The sequence below is a fragment of the Bos indicus x Bos taurus genome, chromosome 12 (assembly GCF_003369695.1).
Source record: "Bos indicus x Bos taurus breed Angus x Brahman F1 hybrid chromosome 12, Bos_hybrid_MaternalHap_v2.0, whole genome shotgun sequence".
NCBI lineage: Eukaryota > Metazoa > Chordata > Mammalia > Artiodactyla > Bovidae > Bos > Bos indicus x Bos taurus.
The window spans coordinates 34,985,259-34,990,794 of NC_040087.1; the positions used below are offsets into that span (position 1 = coordinate 34,985,259).

Consider the following 5,536-nt stretch of genomic DNA (forward strand, 5'->3'; position numbering starts at 1 on the left):
TATTTATTTTTAGTGAGAAATTATAAGTTAACAACTCTTTTATCTTGGTGGTGCCTTCCCAGGTGACTCAGTGAATAAAGTATCTGCCTACAATGCAGGAGAGACAAGAGACATGAGTTTGATCCCTGGGTCGGGAAGATCCCCTGGAGGGCATGGCAACCCACTCCAGTATTCTTGCCTGGAGAATCCCATGGACAGAGGAGCCTGGAGGGCTACAGTCCATGGGATTACAAAGAGTTGGACAGGACTGAAGCAACTAAATTCACACATGGGCCATCTATTAAAATATTTACATTTCATGATTGAAATGCTTTATCATTCAAAATGATTTTAAAACCTAAATGATTACAGATAAAAGGAATAAGGAACTCAGCTCCATGTAGAAACCCATGCTAAGGAGAGGAGCTGGTCCTCCAAAGATAAAAAGTGGGCAAGCGCCAGTCAGATGAAATAATCACTGACTTTATGTATAATGCTCCTCTTATTTGTCTCACATCTGACCTTAAAGCAACTCTGAAGCATTTAACAACAAATGACCCTCTTATAACTGACCTGTCAAAGAATTATAAAAGAACCAGACTATGAATGATGATGTTGTGACAGAGGACCCAGGCTGAAGGAGGTTCAGGCACTGTTATGAGCCCAGGACTTGGGATAGGCTGCTAGGATCTGAACATGGGCTCCAACACTAACTAGCTGTCACCCACACAAGACAACTGCCTCAGTGACCCTCAGCTCTATCGCCTGCTGAATAGGGATTGTGCTGGTCTTACCACAGGGCAGTAATAAGGCTTAAATGACAGAATTATGTAAAGTGTTTCCTTAGTACCTTGGAAGAAGCCTAGTAAGTACTCAATAAATCTTAACTATTGTAACTATTATTTTTGTTACAGAAGTTGAGCATATAGCTTCTAAGTTACAAACTTAACTCTCAGTTTTCCGTCAGTTAGGCTAAGCAAAAAAGTAAGTCAACCAGTAACATATATTCCATAACTTCAGATGGATGGATGGGAGGATGGATGGGTGGATAGATGAAGGATAGATGGATAGATGATGGATGGATGGAAAGATGAATGGATGGATGGACAGATGGATGGATGGGAGGATGGATGGACAGATGGATGAATGAATGGGTGGATGGATGGATGGACAGATGGATGGATGGATGGACAGATGGGTGGATGGATGGACAGATGGATGGATGGGAGGATGGATGGATAGATGGATGGATGGATGGACAGATGGATAGACAGATAGATGAACAAATGGATGGATGGGAGGAAAGTAATATCTTACTAGTGTGAAGGTTTTAATATATTTTCCAGTCTGAATTCTAAAAGGGTTTTGCATGGTTCTCCACAAAATGTACGCGAATCAATAAAGAAGGTATCCAATTCAATACAGAGAAACTCCAACTTCCTATCCCACTGAACTTGGCCCTGATCAACGCTCCAAAGCCCTGATGCACTGAGAGAGTCTCTGAGGTGCACACACTGATCAGCCACGACAGACATTTTACTGGAGGTTCTGGAAGGCGGGGTAGCTGAGTACGAGCATGAACAGGTGGACTAAAGCTTCTCTCCTTGTCCCTAGTGTGTTTCCATCACTAGAAAATGGTTTTCAGTGAGTAGCAAAATTGCAAGAGAATAAAACTTAAAAGATCACTGCCTTTCCAGCCTCCTCCCCAGAAAGTATCAAATCTTGGAATTTTATTCTTCCAAAGTTTTTCCATTGGCTTCATCACTCTAGCATTACATACAAGAAAAAATTCCTTTGAACAGGTGCCCTATTTAAGAAGACATTTATAGCTGCCATAAAAAAATACAGGAAATTTATTATTCCTCCTCCTTTTTTCATTTTTTTTCCCAAAAAGTTAGAACAGTAAATTGGGTCTGAATCACAAGACTTGCTGTATTTACTGTCCCTAAATCTTCACATGTACAGAAAACAAAGTTCATATTTCTTTTCCTTCCTTCATTCCCCCAGCAATTCTGACATACTTTCCCGGGGTTAACTCCAATTCTGAATTTGTAACGAGTCCTTGAAATGGCCAAAAATAATAATGAAATGCTCTCTTCAGGAAGCCCTGTGCTCAGTTTCACACGTATAAGTTACTGCTGCTGGCCGTAGAAGACTGAGTAATCAGGTGTTATCTTTACACTGAAAAGCACTGTACTCAAGACCTTAAAAGCCATCATTACGGGGACGGCCTCGTGAACTTGACAGTTACTTTCTTCATAATTACCTCTATCTCATAAAATCACAAGGACTTGATGACATTATTATATTTAAGGCTCTATTTGTGCTATGGTAGGGAGTTTTAAAAATTCCCAGATGTTCTACAAGCCATAGAAAAGGATGGGGAAAAGCAAACGTACTTGACTCATCTTGTTATTAAAGCAAACTTCTGTCTCCCCTTGGGCACGGCCATACACCAACCCTGTGGGAAGTGGACACTCGGAGAAGACCTGACTGGTGTTGAAGAGTGAGTCCCAAACTGCCTCCAGGCCACACGTCTGCAACATGCAGTGTGGTATCCCCATGGTCTGATTCCCAGTCATTTCTTCTTGTGTTTGGACTTGGCGACGGAGGCTGCAACCCAGAGAACAAGCAAACTTCCTTTCTTCTCAGAAGACGGCTTGGAAAGGGCCAGAGTCAAGACACTGTTTTAAGAGGTGAATTATCTGTGGAAGAAAGAGGGGCGGTGGTGGGTTTGGGGTTTCTGCATTGAGAATTCCACAGCACACTCAGGCGATTCCTCCCCACTGTCCTCCTCCCAGGAAGCCCAGCATGTCAGAACAGAGCCTGGGTCTCGTCTAGAAGAGCTCAAAGGCAGCCGGCCCACAGACAAATAATCCGAAATAAATATTACAAACGAGAGGGTGAGACATGACACCTTGGCTAAGCCTGGGCCAGGGAGAAAGGCCGAGAGGCTATGTGAGTGAGGCGCGCACCAGCTGGGAAGCAGGGCTCGGGCGGAGGGCCTGACCCCAGGCTCAGAGCAGGCAGGCAGGGCAAGGATGTGCTCTGTTTTGTAACCTTATTTTATGGCTATCTGCTGGTGGGCCGCTTCGCCTGGTTCTGGTCTATTTCAACATCCATTTATGCTCTGCAGCCAGTTCCTAATAAACACATTCTTTCGTCTACCTTGCCAAGCAGGAGTCCTCAGACCTGGACCCACCCCCGTAACTGGAGAAGGTCTCTTCTCTTGGCTGGGGGAGCGAGCGCCCCTCCCCACCGAGAGCTCCCTCCCCCTCCCAGGGCAGACCCGGACCCCAGCAACTTGGAGAACTTCGCCCAGTGGAATGCACGGGATGTGATCTAGTGCTGAAAGAATCCACCTTGACTCTCAGAGCCGAAAATGAAATCAACTAATGTTACTGGCAATTCCTATTCAATATTTTGTTCCTGATCTAAATCACAAAATAACTTAAGACACAGAAGAAAAGAATACTGCTCAGAGAGGACAGTTCACAAAGAACAGCTAACTCCAACAAACGATGCCACTCAAACATCATGGTGCCTCCTTGATGGAGCTTGGGGGGCCATCTGGTATGAGGCAGTGGCCCCAGTGTCAGAGCAGGGAACCTACACAGGTGACCGACAAGCTCTACGAAATGAAGTGGCTGGGGCTTCAAGTCTAGGAGATTGCTTATGGACTTGCCTCGGCCAGGAATAGAAGTTCTGACATCTAGGGTGAATAGGTGGTTTAACAAATGATATCATCTAGTATCTTTCCTCCATAAACAGGATTTTTGTGAAAATCATTGTTCCAGAAAAGAGGTACCTAAGAGGTTGTTAGGTTTAATGGGCACTGGACATACCAGGCTCTCGCCAAGAGACAAACACACTGAAAGAAGGACAAGGATGTAGTGGCAGAGACAGAGAAACAGATGTCAGAAACAGCCATAAAAACAAAGGAGTTACGGGAACACAGTTCAGAAAATGAAGGCCGCCTCCCCACGTATCACGGGCCCTGCCCTCCCTGGCCAGCGCTGATCTGCAAGGCCACACTATGACCACGCCGGAGCATAACAAAGGGGACTGGAGAAGACTTCACACCGTTATGAGTGGGCACAGATGTCATTCCCCTCTACTGGCTGAGCTAATGAACTACACCACTCACTCTCACGTAATTGCATGAAAAAAACAAGTCTGAGACCAAAAAACAGGAAAAGAAGCAGCAAGAATAGAAAAATGCAGTTCATTTCTGGGAATTCAATGTTACTTTCTGTTACCAAGTTCTCTTAACCTAACTGGTTTCAAAAGGAGAACAAAATAAAAATGAAGCCATGGAGGCATGGTTCATGCCCCTACCCACCACCTGGCTCACTCCCCAAGTTCCTTTCCATTTACCATTTTAGTTCTTCCTACCTCCATAGTTGATGTGTTTGGTTTCAGTTGAGCCGCAAGATACCTTTGAATTTTTTTCTTCCACATCACATTTACAGCAAAACATGGGTTCCTTACAATTTAATCCAGAAATCAGATGACTTCCAAGTACCATGTTTTCAAGGACCTGTATTGAAAACAAAGTGTTTTGTCCTGAAAGGTGGGTACACCAGCTAGAGAGTCTGTGGCACCAACACGCCCACACTGAAATCACGGCTCCAAGATGGCGATCCCAAATGGCTCAGAACTGACCGCTCCACCGAGGTCTCACCAAGGGCACGAGTCAACTCAACAGGGCAAGATGCTAACCCTCCCTCACAGCAGTTACAGTGAATCCGTTTTCTCTTCAGTGCTCATTTTCTCCATAGCATTAGAGCCATGTTATGTGTGTGTGTGTGTGTGTGTGTGTGCATGCGCTAAGTCACTTCAGTCGTGTCTGACTCTTTGTGACCCCATGGACTGTAGCCCACCAGGCTGCTCTGTCCATGGGATTCTCCAAACAAGAATACTGGAGTGGGTTGCCATGCTCTCTTCCAGGGGATATTCCTGACTTAGGGATCAAACTCACATCTCAGTCTCCTGCATTGGCAGGCCACTACTACCACCTGAGAAGTCCATGTGATTTATATTCTCAATCATTTTTTTTAATTCCTTGATTTTATTTTACACAGCGATTTACTAGAACGTAATATAAACTCAGAAAAGTAATGAGAAGGTAGAGTAGAATACTGTAATTGTAAAGAAAGTGGCTGAAAGAGGGAACCATACAGACCTGGACCACTTTATGCGTCTCCACAACGACACAGAGCTGCTCGTATCTGAGATGGTATCAGAGCGCTTCATTCTAGTAAAGAAAGCAAGACATGGTTGACACTTTAGTCTGAGTCCCTCTTTGGGAGCAGAGGGATCACCACACAAAAACTACACACAATTAATACTTAAGTAAGATAAAAAATATTAGTATAGGAGGCAAATCTGTGATTGAAGACACTAAGACAAAGTCAACTGACATGTCTAAATGTGTGATGTGTCCCAGTACCACTAACAATCAGATGAGTGCAATGTTCTCAAGGCTCCCTGGCTCCACAGGCACACGAGGTGATCATGTCTACCCAGATCTCTCTGAGGCCAAAGGCGAGCAAAG

General features: G+C 44.5%; 1 long non-coding RNA gene across 1 annotated transcript; it reads right to left on the minus strand.

Annotated features, from left to right (window-relative positions):
- Positions 1-1,731: 1,731 nt before the first annotated feature.
- Positions 1,732-5,292, minus strand: LOC113902139. Its single transcript, XR_003513677.1, has 3 exons — positions 5,165-5,292; positions 4,375-4,519; positions 1,732-2,684 (listed from the first exon to the last, which is right to left on the minus strand). It is a non-coding gene; the product is annotated as an uncharacterized LOC113902139 (long non-coding RNA).
- Positions 5,293-5,536: the final 244 nt, after the last annotated feature.